Raw genomic sequence first — 15,172 nt, forward strand, 5'->3', positions numbered from 1 at the left:
TCTAATTATAAATTAAAGATTTGCATTTTTTGTAGCACACTCCATCCTTGAAGTTCAAAGCACCGGAACAGTGCAGCTAATGTGTGCACACTAATACTCCCATGAACAGCAAAGAGATTGATGTTTTGGTAATGCTGTTGAGGGTGTACATGTGCTGAGACTCCGTGAGTTTTCCTATATTTGCAGGTAAAAGACCAGGTCTCAGCTTTAACCTCTCATCTGAAAGTTGGTACTGTACCTCTGACAACAATTCTGTCCCTCGGTACTACACCAGAGAGACTCAATCCAGATGTTTTGTGTTCAAGACCCTGGAGCATATGAAAGAAGTTTCTTTCTCCACCTACTGTATGCTCTGCTTGCATTTATGTACCAAGGGAGGTGATATTGGAAACACGTTCTTTTTAGAATATTTATTTTTGAAAGAAAAACTGTTAGGCTTGTGGAAAATGAACCTTTAAGTCATAGAATCCTGAAACTCCCTGAGAGCAATGCATGGGAGTACCTTTACCAGAAGGACTGCAAGACTTGAGGATGGTGCTAACCACCTCCCTCTCAAGGGCAATTAGAGAGGGGTAATAAATGCAGGCCTTTACAGATCATAAACATTGAATAAATACATAAATTAAATGGAATTAAAATGTTGTCGAACACACTGATTCAGATGGATTATGTTACATGACCACATTTAAGAGGTGATGTAAATCAGCTGATAGTTCTGTTATTTGTATTGCAGCTTGCTGGGCTTCTTGCAATTGCCCTTTTCTAGGCACAATTTCTTTGCTGAGGCAGGGAACAGAGACTTGGCAGTGTGTGAGGGATCACACACCATGTGGTGGATGTGACTGATTAGTCTGATATTGTCACCGATTGCAGTAGAAGTTGAGAGAATGAAGGCAGGATACAGTTCAATGCTACAGAGGGGTATTAGGCTGCCAACGTGGTTGTTATGGTGGACAAACAACAGTGGAACCGCAAATAACCCTAAAACAGTGGGTGCTTTGCAGTGAATCAGTGAAAATTAAACCAACGCTGACAGGTCTCCAGATCATGCAGAATACAGAAATCACAAAGTGTCTCATCTTGTTTCCACATTGATTTTTTTTTGGTTGATTTAAGCCGTCCATGGACAACATAATAACTTTATTTCCGATAATGTAACTACCGTGGGATGCAGCCTAATGTCCTGACAAGGAGAATCATTTTTATCATTTGCTTATGTGACAACGAGGCCTTTGTTGAGGCGGGCTGAATGGTTTGTGCCCAGTGACGTGATAGAATCTGTGATCCTCAAGAGAAAGGTGAATCAAAAATTAAACTCTACCTGTTGGAAAACATTTAAGGTCTAATTTTTGGAGGATGCACCACGTAGTAAATATTCCTTTGTTTTTGAGTGCATCTGTCAAACCACAAAGTCAAAAACGAAAGCGACGCTATCACTTCACAATGATTTCTTTTTTCATAGATGCTGGAACATTTACGATTGCTTTTTAGTATGCAAAGCCCCCACTGCAAAGTCAGAGAACCTAGAATTGATATCAAGGTAATGTGTCAGTATCACAGTCTTTGTGCTATTAAATAGAAAGACCACATTAGACGCAGTTCCACCTTAGTATTACATTAGCTGTCAGATGCCATAGATTTTTATTATATTGTCTGATTTATCAGCTGCCAAACTGTAGCAAATCCACCAGTAAATATAATGTCCAAAAGTAGGGTAAAGATAAATTTTGCACTTGAATTGTGCACTGATTCGAAAGGATTACTTTTATATTAATTGTAGAATCATTCCAGCACATTTAAACTATCTTTTTTTCAGTGATTCTAGATTCCCTCAGTGCCTCTGCAGGTAAATTGTTATGATTGCATAATGTCTATATTCATTCCCCAACCTCAACTAATCTCAGGTAAGGTGACAGGAAAAATATTGCAATTGGCAACTTTTTTTATAGGGAGTGGGAGATTACTCCAAATACTTGCGCTTGCAATCTAGGCCAACACCCCAGTGTCAGCACTGAGGGAGTTGCTCTCCCGCAGTTGACACATTAAACTTAGCCTGCGTTCTCAGGTGAACATAAAGGATCCCCTGTTGTTATTCAGGGAAATTCCCCGCAGCAATTAGTGCCATCGTTTATCGTCAACCGACATCACATCATCATCGTCATCCATTTCTTTCTGGGGCTGAGCTGTGTTGTGTCAGATTTCAATCATAATACATTGCAAAATACTTTATGCCCTCTGAGATTTGTAACTATCATGTTTATATTAATGTCTCTTCTTCAGCCCCTCTCCCTTGTTACATCCCTCACATTGTTTAACACTCCCCTCAGAAAACTGAGGTCTGCAATTATATTTTTGTCCATTTCTATAATTCTTTTCTGAATTTCCATTTGAAATGTGCTCTTACCTGCCACTTGCCAAGTGCCTTGGGGCACATTACTATGTTTAAAGAAGCTTGTTGTTGATAAGGACTCTGCATTAATAATGACATCACGGTTTTTCCGTAAGCACATACAAACCTATTTTCTATTTGTTCAAGGCCTCGTTTATTGCCAAGCCCTAGTTTCTCTGAGAGATGGTAACAGAAACTGTTTGTTTAACTGATTGCCTCCACAGTGAAAATTATTAAGTGTCAAGTCTACAGCCTGTGGGAGCTGGGGTCAAGGAGGCAGCAGACAGGGGCCTTGGGGCATGACTCCCTTTTCACAAGAGCATGTAACTGTACTCCACTGCAAAGTCTTTTTGAGGTATGCCCACCCTGAGTAAGAGTTCAATGAGACTCTCTCCCACTGTCACCCCCTCTGTGGTCTCTGACTCTTCAACCATGTACTCACCCACACCCATTAGTACAGCCATGTGTCCTTTCTGGGAACCTTGGCTCTGCTGCCATCTTGCTCCACATGGCTTCCAGCTCCATTTCCAGGCCTCCCAGTTTGGACGTACAGTGGATCCCAGGTACCTGCATTCAATTGACTGACGTCTTTCTCCCACCTTTCCCCTCACCTGGTTTCACCTATCACCTTCCAGATTGTACTCCTTTCTCCTCCCCCCACTTTCTTCTCCTGTCATCCTTTCCATTCCTGATGTAGGGTCTTGGCCCAAAGCATTGACTGTTTTATTTCTATCCGCAGATACTGCCCGACCTGCTGAGTTCCTCCACCATTTTGTGTTTGTTGCTTAGCATCTCCCTTCTCCTGCTATATATCATCTTTCGTCCTCCTGCCACTGTCTCACCCACCTACCTGTCTGTCATCTTTCATTTCTCCTCACCATTTTCCCCACCTTTACACCAGCCATTTCCCCTCTCCACTCTCAGTCCTGATAGGGGGTCTCGGTCTAAAACACCAACAGCTCCTTTCCTCCCAAAATGCTGCTTGACTTGATGCGTTCCTCCAGTACACTGTTTGTCGCTCCCTTCTCCCTTCTGAGTTCAAACTGTGCATGCAGGTCAGAGTGGGGTAGATACTGATTGATGCTTTTTGTCGATCTGATTGTGATCATTGTCCATAATAGGTGGCCTGGTGGTGTAGCAGTCAGCACAGTCACTTTACAGGACTAGAGATCACAGGGTTCCATTCCTGCCACTCGCTGTCTATAAGGAACTAGTACGTTCTCCCTGTGGGCACGTGGATTTCCTCCCACATTCCAAAGACTGAAGGGTTAGGGTTAGGGTTAGTGAGTTGTGAACATGCTATGTTAGTGCTGGCAGCACGACAGTACTTGCGGGTTGCCCCCAGCACATCCTCAGACTGTGTTGGTTGTCGCATTTCACTGTACGTTTTGATATGCACGTGACAAATAAAGCTAATCTTTACTCAGTTTGGAAATGGCATAACCATATTATGTCGATGAATCTTTTGTGCTTTTTCTTTCCGAATGCTCGTGTGTCATCTCCCTTGTTGCATCCTCCCACTACTGCCACCTCCCACAACTTTCAAATGTCTAGACTTCACTGTGGCCACAATCGCAGCTGACTAATGATTCCATAACAAGTAGGCTGCTCGGCAGGAATTGGCTTTTCCTTCAAACCCCCTGAGATACGACAACCGAATCCAACATAATGATTTGCAGCCAGGAACTAACCATTTAAATAAAGGCATTTTTTCCCCTGTACTGCAGTTGATCCTTCTGACATGTCTCCCATCTTCAGGATGAAAAGGTGGAAGACACACATTTACTGAAATCTTGAACAACACATCAAAATACTGCGGCAAAGGCAATCAACAAAATCATTTAAATCCTTTCAATCCCTTCTATAAATATTAAACATTAAGTCAGTAAATATAATAAATAAAAATATCACAATGTAATTGAGATGTTACCTAATCTTGTTAAATATTGTAAAATATTAATACCTAAAATTGCAATTTTTGAATTCACTTATGAGGCTGAATGGCAAGGCCACCATTTAATATTCATCCCATAATGGTTACTGTTCCAGTAACCTGACAATAGTGAGTTGAAGCTGCCTCTGAACCTGGTGGTTTGTGCTTTCAGACTTTTGTATATTCTGCTTGATGGGAGACAGAGGAAGAAAGAATGCCCAAAGTTGATGGCCTCTTTAGTTATGCTGGCTGCTTTACCAAGGCAGCGAAAAGCGTAGACAGAATCCACTGAGGAAAGGCAAGTTCCTGTAATGTGCTGAGCTTTGTACACAACTCTCTGTACTTTTTTGCAGTCACGTGCAGAGCAGTTGCCAAACCAAGCTGTTACGTATCAAAACAGAATTCCTTCTATGGTACATGGATAAAAATTATTGAGAGTCGACAGGGACATAACGAATTTCCTCAGCTTCCTGAGGAAGTACAGGTGGCTGTGAGCTATCTCAGCTATGATATCAATGTGGTTGGACAGTGATGTTATTTCACTCCTAGGAACTTGAAGCGCTCAACCCTCCCAACCTCAACTCTTTTTGTAGACAGGAGCACGTGCATCACCCCCCTCCCCTTCTGAGGTTAGTGACCAGCTTGTTCGTTAGGCCAGTGATGTTGTGGGGATGGAACTGGTCTCTCTCACGGTGGTGTCTGAAAAGAGGATGCTGTCTAAGTTGCATGCCATCTTGGACAATGTCTCCCATCCACTACATAATGCAAACAACAGGAATTCTGCAGATGCTGGAAATTCAAGCAACACACATAAAAGTTGCTGGTGAACGCAGCAGGCCAGGCAGCATCTCTAGGAAGAGGTCAGGATGAAGGGTCTCGGCCTGAAACGTCGACTGCACCTCTTCCTACAGATGCTGCCTGGCCTGCTGCGTTCACCAGCAACTTTGATGTGTGTCACTACATAATGTACTGGGTGGGCACAGGAATACATTCAGCCAGAGACTCATTCCACCGAGATGCAGCACAGAGCGTCATAGGAAGTCATTCCTGCCTGTGGCCATCAAACTTTACAACTCCTCGCTTGGAGGGTCAGACACCCTGAGCCAATAGGCTGGTCCTGGACTTATTTCCTGGCATAATTTACATACTACTATTTAACTATTTATGGTTTTATTACTGTTTAATTATTTATGGTGCAACTGTAACGAAAACCAATTTCCCCCAGGATCAATAAAGTATGACTATGACGATGTTTGTTTTATTGCCATTGATTTCATGACACCATGTCACTAAGCTCATTATCTTCTTCCTATTGCCCCTGAGAAAGTGCCTTTGCAATCTGCAGCAGACAGTGAATCAATGGTATTCCCACAGTGCTGTTGGACAGAGGCAACTGAAGGGCTTTACGACCTGATCAGAGGGGAGTGAAGAGTCAGTCACATTGGTAATTGGCTTATTATTGTCAGAGGTACTGAGACACAGTCGTCCACTTCAATTATTTCACCACATCAGTACATCGAGATAGTACAAAGAAAAAGCAATAATGATTCAGAATAAAGTACTACAGTAGCATGGAAAGTGCAGTGCAAGCAGACAATAAGATGCAAAGCCATGACAAGGTAGATTTTGAGATCACGAGTCTGTCTTATTGTGCTAATTGTTGTTCCTTTCCACGCCTCGTGGCACCTTCCCATTTCTTTAGCACTTTGTCTGTTTTTTTACGTGGCCCAGTTGCCAGCTCGATACTCAACCCAGCGCGGATGGAAAGCCGGCTGGATTCGAACCCAGGACCACTGGCCTCGAAGTCAGGTGCAGACGCCACTACACCACTGGCCAGCCTTATTCTACTAGGAGAGTGTTCAGCAGTCTTACGGCAGCAGGGTAGAAGTGGAATAGTCCTTTCAGGCTTTTGTATCATCTGCCCGACATGAGGGGGGAGAAGGGAGAATATCCAGAGTGGGAGGAGTCTTTAATTATGTTGACTGCAAGAAGTTTAGACAGATTCTACGCAGGGGAGGCTGGCTTGTGTGATATGCTGACCTGGCTCCATAATTCTTTCAATTTCTCGCAGTCTCAGGCAGAGCGGTTGCCATACCAAGCCATGCTGCATCCAGGTAATATGCTTTCTATGGTGTATCTATAAAGTTGCTCTGCTCACATTGAAGTTATGTGTAGGCATATCAGCTAAAGGTATCAGAAGTCCTTCCTGAGGGTCTTCAGTGGATCACAGACTCACAGAATAATAGAGCAAAGGAACAGGCCCTTCAGCCCAACTCATCCATGCCCACCATGCTAGTTCCGGTTGCCCATGTTTGGCCCATATCACAACCAGATGGTCATATTACCAAAATCACCAAAAAAAAAAAAAATCAGATATTAGGCATTGGAAATAGAAATGTTCAGCAGTGCAGGAATCATCTGTGGAAAATGAAACAATTCATGTTTTGAGTTTAAGATCCTTCATTGGAATAGCAAATGAGAGATCTGTTTTCCTTTTTACACAGAAGCTGCCTGATCTGTTGAATGCGATTGTTACTATACACAGTAATTATTAATAGTGACTATTAATTATTGTAATGCTTACATGTTTTAAATAATATAACAGCCTTCTGGTAAGAGTAAGTGATGAAAATAAGAATTGACACAAGTTGCACTTCGAAGATTATGAGGGAAGGAGAAACCATAAGTGGCAATCCTTAAATTATAGCGGTTTTCGTCTTTATTGCTTGTCTTTGGAACACCTCAAAGCTCTTTGCACTCCTTCTGAAGACAAGCAGAACTGCAGTGAGATGAAGGACTGGTATCTGTATCAGTGGTGTGGGGTTTCAGAGGAATGTTGGCCCAGGACACCAGGAAAACTTTGCAGAGTGCCATGAATGGATTTCAGTTTTACAGCTCAAGCCGACAGGCTGGCACAGTTCAAAGATATGTGTTCAAAAATGGTGGCTATAAAGAAAGAAGTCTTTATCGAGACTAAACAAAGCTCCTGTGTAAATGCTCATTGAGCAACTGTGGACCATTTTTATCTCCATCCCTTCACTAAGTTAACAATTAAAGAGACAACAGTAACCAGTTCTGTATAATGACTTCATTATCGGGCGTTTACGTCATTGATTATATTTGCTATTAAAACATCCCTGGCAACTTATTCACCTGGCAGATGATGCTGTTAGTAACTAGAAATGGTGTTGGATTCCGCAATATGTTACATGCCTAAAATGGCTAATATGACACCACAAAGGTCTGCACAAGGTTAATGTGTTTAAGATGCACCTTATGAATGACTGATATACAGCTCTCTGAATTAATTTCCATTTTTAACACTGCACTTCTGAAGAGCTTAATAAATTAGGAGCAGCTCTCTCATCTTGAAACCTCAGATGTTTGTAATCATTATTATACAACATTGAAACAGATCCTTCAGCCCCCTGCATCCCTGCTGGCAATCAGATTCCGATTCCAATTTATTGATCGCTTGCACATCGAAACATACAATGAAATGCGTATTATTTGCATTGACTACCAAGGATGTGCAGAGGGCAGTCCACATGTTTGCCACATGTTCCACCAAGATTAACAATGCTCATATTCAGAAGGTGTTTATTGTCTTACGAGGGGTAGGTTTCTATCTCTGTCCTTGAAAAGGAGGAGAGTAATCAGGGGCAAAGCTAGTCATATCCATTGTCACAATGCATTGATTGGTAGAGAAGGAACATAGAACATTGAACCATCCAGCACAGTACACAGTGCTGCACTGTAAGGCCCTTCAGTCCACAATGTTGTACTACCCTTTTAACCTACTCGAATGCTGTACTACCCTTTTAAACTTTCCTCCCCCATAGCTCTCCATTTTTCTTTTATCCATATCCAAAAGTCTCTTAGATATCCCTCATGTACCTGCCCCTGCCACCACCCCAGAAGTGCATTCCACGCACCTACTGCTCTCTAAGACAGGTTCCCAACCTTTTATTCACCACTATTAAACAAAGGGTTTGTGGACCACAGGTTGGGAACCCCTGCTCTGGGGAGATGATGAGGAGATGGGGAGAGTTTGTATCCTCCCTGGCTTATAAAGTTTGCTCAAAAAAACATTCACTGGATAAAATAGTGACTTATGCCTCCCTTCAATACCAACTTTCCAAGCTCCTGGGAATCCTATGGTAGTAGCTGCTAAATAGGACAGTTTCTTATCTGTACAATCGTGGCACTGTTCACAGGAATGTCATCAAAAACTGTTCACAGGGACGTCATAAGGGATGGAGGGAGAGAGAGGAAAACTGAGGGAAGAGAGATGGAACTGGGGGAAGAGATTTAGGCTTGAGAGGTTTAAGAGAACCCCAGCACGTGGGACTTAGGTAGCTGAAGGCAAGGCTGATAAAGGTGGAAGGATTCAGAAGACACCAGAATCTCAAGTCAAGTCAAACTCAAGTTTAACCATGTGCACATGTACAGTGAGGTGGAGTACAATGCAAAGCTTGCTTGCAGCAGCATCACAGGCAGGTAGGCACAGACATAAATTATACATGAAATTATGCAAGATAGTGAAAAAACAGTGTGTAAACAAGACCAGAAATAAAGACACAGCCGAAGTCCATGTTAGTGCAAGCAACTGCACTGTTCCATTGCTGAGGTAGGGTTAGAGTTGTGTCATCAGGATCAGAACCTGATGACTGAAGGAAAGTAGCTCTTCCTAAACATGGCGGTTGGGACTGTAGGCTTCTCTGCTTCCTGCTTGACGGTAGCAGTGAGAAGACGGCATGACCTGGATGGGGGAGGGGTCCTTGACAATAGACACACAAGAGATTCTGTAGATGGTGGAAATCCAGAGCAACACGCACAACATGCTGGAGGAACTCAGCAGGTCAGGCAGCATCTATGGAGGGGAATAAATGGTTGACATTTCAGGCCGAGACCTTTCATCAGGACTGGAAAGGAAAAGGGAAGAACCCAGAATAAAAGGTTGGGGGACGGAAGGAGTACATGCTGGCAGGTGATAGGTGAAATTAGGCGAGGGGGAAGCTGGGTGAGGATCATATAGGAGAGAAGAGTAGACCATGGAAGAAAGAGAAGGAGGAAGGTACCAGAGGCTTGATAGAAGCCTATTGTTGAGGCAACATCTCCTGTAGATTATTATGGATTTATTGAGTATGCCCACAAGAAAATGAAACTCAGGGTTGTATATGGTGACATATACTTTATGTCATTATCGTCATTATGTGCTATGTCGTATGACGTAGGCAATCGCGGTCTATGATCATGATTGCTCTTGGGAAATTTTTCTGTAGAAGTGGTTTGCCATTGCCTTCTGGGGAGTGTCTTTATAAGACGGATTGTGCCAGCCATTATCAATACTCCTCGGAGACTGACTGCCTGGCATCAATGGCCACATCACCAGGACGTGTGATATGCACCAGCTGCTCACGCGACCATCCACCACCTGCTCCCATGGCTTCACGTGATCCTGATCGTTGGGGGGGAGCAGGGTTCCTGAGCAGATGCCCAAGCATGACCTACAGGCTAACGGAGGGGGAAGGAGTGGAGTGCCTTACACCTCCTTCGGTAGAGACCTCTCTCCACCCCGCCACCCACATGTACTTTGATAATAAATTTACTTTGAAGTTTTGAATTTTGTGCATTAGAATTTCTGTACCAGTGTGTTATGGGGTGGGAGGAGGTTATGGAGAGGGAATGGGGGAGTCTCTGGAAGATATGAAAGTAAGGATGAAGAATTTCTAACTGAAGCATTGTTTAAGCAGGAGCTAGTTGTAGGTTGAAGGCACTACACTCACACATCTTAATATGCACCATCATAAAAACAGCAAATGAGGACTAGAATATAAAAGCAAGATGTAATACTAGGTTTTATAAGGCATTGATCAGACAGAGTATTGTGAGCAGCTTAGGGCCCCTTATCTCAGAAAGGGTGTGCTGACATAGGAGAGGGTCCACAGGAAGTTCACAAGAATGATCCCAGGAATGCAAGGGTTAACTTACTCTTTGAGGAGCTTTTGATGAGGGAGTAATCTTCAACCGGAGGGTGGTGAATCTGTGGAATTAATTTCCACAGGCAGTCATGGAGGCCAAGTCATTGAGTATATTTAGAGTTGGGGTTGATGGGTTCCTTATTAGTAAGGGCTTCAAAGGTTACAAGGAGAAGATGGAAGAATGGGATTGAGAGGAATAATAAAATCAGCTATGATGGAATGGAGGAGCAGACTCAATGGGGCAAATGGCCTAATTCTGCTCTTATGTCTTAAGGTCTTATGGTCTTAGCAGCAGTTGTGTTGGAGTTTTACTCCCTGATCTTTACATTTGTAAAAATTCTCCCTCATTCCTGGTAGCCACTGCTGGGAAAAGATCATTATTAGATTATTAGATTATGAGGACACGCAGTCCCATTTTATTGTCATTTAGTAATGCATGCATTAAGAAATGATACAATATTCCTCTGGTGTGATATCACAGAAACACAGGACAGACCAAGACTGAAAAACTGACAAAAACCACATAATTATAACATATAGTTACAACAGTGCAAACAATACCATAACTTGATGAAGAACAGGCCATGGGCACAGTAAAAAAAAAGTTCAAAGTCTCTCGAAAGTCCCACATCTCACGCAGACGGGAGAAGGAAGAAAACTCTCCCTGCCATGCCCGACCACAGTCCGACTCTGAGTCGTCCGAAAACTTCGAGCTCTGATCAGCTGTCCGACACCGAGTACCGAACACCATCTCTATCTGAACGCTTCAACCCCAGCCTCGGTTGCCAGCAGCAGGCAAAGCCGGGGATTTTGGGGCCTTCCCTCCGGAGATTCTCGATCGCACAGTAGCAGCGGCAGCGAACCAGGCATTTCAGAAGTTTCTTCAGATGTTCCTCCGTGCTTCTCACGTCTGTCTCTATCAAATCAGAATTGTGCACGGCATCCTACTTACAAATACGATATCATTTCACCGGAGGGCTGCGCACGCTGCGTCACGCTGCCATTTTCTCCTCCCGCCTTTTGGACTAAATCAATGTCAGGTCTACGGAGGAAGTTCAGAATCAGAAACACGTTTATTATCGGAGACATACACTGTGAACTTCGTCGTTTTGCGGCAGCAGAACAGTGCAAGATATAAAACTTACTATAAATCACAATAAATAAATAAGTATAGCAAAAGATGAATAACAAGGTTGTCTTCATAGGTTCATGGACTGTTCACATCTGATGATGGAGGGGAAGAGCCGTTAAAGCACCGAATTTTGGTCTTCAGACTCCTGCATCTCCTCCTGATGGTAGTAATGGGAAGGGGGCAGTGAGGATGGTGAGGGTTTTTAAGGATGGATGCAACGCCTCTTGAAGCCGTCCTTGGTAGTGGGGAGGTTGTAGCTGTGACGGAGCCGGTTGAGTCTACAACCGTCTGTAGTCTGTGTGATCCTGTACATTGGAGGCTCCACACCAGGCTGTGAAGTAACCAGTCAGAATGGTCTCCACCATACATCCACAGAAATTTGAAAGAATCTTCAAAACAGGAAGAGTGCATAGCTTTAAGAGGAACCTGTAATGAAAGGTAGCATAGGTGGAGGTGAAATCTAAAGGCACGTGAGCGTCAAAGGTTATGGGAGATGGCAGGAGAATAGATTTGATGGGGACCATAATCAGCCATGATCGAATGGTGGAACAAACTCGATGGGCTGAGTGGCCTACTTCTGTACCTATGTCTTATGGTCTTATAAGTATTAGGCTATAACACTATAAGACATAGGAGCAGAATTACACTATTTGGTCCATTAAATCTGCTCTGCCTTTTCATCGCCTCTGATTTATTATCCCTCGCCATTCTTCCCATAACCTTTGACACTCTTACTAATCAATAACCTATCAACCTCCGCTTTAAATATACCCAATGACTTGGCCTCCATAGCCACCTGTGGTAATGAATTCCACAGATTCACCCACCCTCTGGCTAAAGAAATTCCTCTCATCTCTGTTCTAAAGATATATCCCTCTATTGTGAGGCTGTGCTCTCTGGTGCTAGACTCCCCCACTATTGGAAGCATCCTCTCCACATCCCCTCTATTTAGGCTTTTTGTTATTTGATAAGTCTCAGTGAGGCCCAAAGGTCTTTTTGCTGCTCATTAAACTTAGATAATCTACACTATTCTTGTTCATGGAGTTGCAAGAGCCTACAGGTGCTGGAATCTGAAACAATAAACAACCTACTGGAGGAAGACAGGCAGGTCTGCAACATCTGTGGCAGGGTGGAGGGACTGTTAACATTTTGGCTCAGGACCCTGGATCAAAACGGTGTGGAGATTCAATTCGAAACATTGACAGTTCCTCTCTATCCTTATTGATGAAGGGTCTTGGCCCCAAATGTCAACTGTTTATACCTCTCCATTGATGCTGCCTGACTTGCTGAGTTCCTCCAGCATTTTGCGTGTGTTAGTCTGGATCTCCAGCACCTGCAGAACCTCTTGCGTTCATGTTTGTTGAGCCATTTTAGAGTGTATTCAAAGGTGCTTTTGATTCAAGTACCCACACACAATGCTGGCTATAGTGATCTACAAATAATGAGTGTACAGAGGGTGTTTGTAGGAAATAGACAGACATGGGAAAGCATGTTATCCACTTTGGTAAGACAGTATATTTTTTAAATGGTAGGAGACGCAGCTGGTGTTTGGCTTGACACCAAAAGTGTACATGCAGGTTCAGCAGGTAATTTGAAAGCTGAGTGCTGAGTTTGCCTTTGTTCAGGATTAGATATGCAAAAGCACATCATGGATAACTTCAAGCTATCCCACACTACAAAGCATCTTACCTTCTTGTCCTCTCTCTGGCCCTTTGTAGGGCATCAGAGACATCTTCATTATGTGTATACGTAATACATTAACCCTACCAGATTGTATTTACCCTATGAGGGGTGTAAATAGGCACATGAGCATCAAATGCAATCAGGCTTTTTCTACTGAGGTTGGGTGAGATTCACTCAACCGGTGGTGAGAGTGTAGAACGGGCTGTCAGTGGAAGTGGCGGATGTGGGTTTGATTGTAACATTTAAGAGATGTTTGGATAAATACATAGATGGGAGAGGTAAGGAGGACTATGGTCCAGGTGCAGGCAGAATAATATTTGTTATGGATTAAATGAGCCAAAGGACCTGTTTCTGTGCTATAGCGTCCTATGACTCTGTAGTTCTTTGTGGAGACTCTCTAGATTGCTCTCTGTATTTATTCTCAGGATGTGCGCAGTGTTGGCAAAGTTACCATTTATTTATTTAGCAATACAGCATGAACTAGGCCCTTCTGGCCTTTCGAGCCACACTGCCCCAGCAATCCCACAACCCCGATTAACCCTAACCTAATCATGGGACAATTTAAAGTGATCGATTAACTTACCCAGCACATCTTTGGACTGTGGGTGGAAACCGGAGAACATGTATTTCACAGGGAGGATGCACAGAGACTCCCGACAGAACATTGCAGGAATTGAACTCTGAACTATCTAGATGCCCTGAGCTGTGATACTGTCATGTTAATCACTGTACTACCCTTCGCCCTATCCTAGACCAGTCCCGGTTTATTCTCTCCATATTCACCTCATCCATCGAGTTTCTACTATACGTTTACACGTTAATGGCAATCTACTGTGGCTAGCTGCATGTTTTCAGGATGTGGGGGGAAATTAGGACAGCTGAAATACACCCATGTGGTCACAGGGGAAATACACAAAGCTGCACTGGCAGCGCCCGAGGTCTGGATCGAACCCGGATCAAACCCGGAAACACACAAAGCTGGACTAGCAGCACCCGAGGTCTGGATCAAACCCGGAAACACACAAAGCTGGACTAGCAGCATCCGAGGTCTGGATCGAACCCGGATCAAACCCGGAAACACACAAAGCTGGACTAGCAGCACCCGAGGTCTGGATCGAACCCGGAAACACACAAAGCTGCACTGGCAGCACCCGAGGTCTGGATCGAACCCGGATCGAACCCGGAAACACACAAAGCTGGACTAGCAGCACCCGAGGTCTGGATCGAACCCGGATCAAACCCGGAAACACACAAAGCTGGACTAGCAGCACCCGAGGTCTGGATCGAACCCGTTTCAAACCCAGAAACACACAAAGCTGGACTAGCAGCACCCGAGGTCTGGATCGAACCCGGAAACACACAAAGCTGCACTGGCAGCACCCGAGGTCTGGATCAAACCCGGATTGAACCCGGAAACACACAAAGCTGCACTGGCAGCACCCGAGGTCTGGATCGAACCCGGAAACACACAAAGCTGCACTGGCAGCACCCGAGGTCTGGATCGAACCCGGATCACTGGAGCAGCAAGACATCTGCACCTCCAGACAACAGGACTGAGATACTCACCTTCAAGTACCTACAGTCCAGATTCTCAAGAAGAGGAAGTAAACTGAAGTTAAAAATAAAGAGGCACACAAGATTCGGACTGGAATTGGCCTAACTATTTTGTCAGAGTGAAGGATCTAAAACAGAGGTTGTAGATTCAGCCAGCTCCATCACAGGCACAACCCTCCCCACCATCGAGAACGTTTTCAAAAGATGATCCCTCAAGAAGGCAGCATCCATCATTAAGGACCCTCAGCAGCTGGGACATGCCCTGTTCTCGTTACTACCATCAGGGGAGGGGTACAGGAGTCTGAATACTCACACTCAGTGTTTTAGGAACAGCTTCTTCTCCTCTGCCATCAGATTTCTGAACAGTCCATGAACCCATGAACCCTGTTCTTCTTTTGCATTATAATGTTTATGGCTTGCACAGTATAGCTGCCACAAAACAACAAAATTGCACAACATACATCAGTGATAATAAACCTGATTCTGACTCTGATTGG

This window comes from Mobula birostris, chromosome 1 (assembly GCF_030028105.1).
Source record: "Mobula birostris isolate sMobBir1 chromosome 1, sMobBir1.hap1, whole genome shotgun sequence".
Taxonomy (NCBI): Eukaryota; Metazoa; Chordata; class Chondrichthyes; order Myliobatiformes; family Myliobatidae; genus Mobula; species Mobula birostris.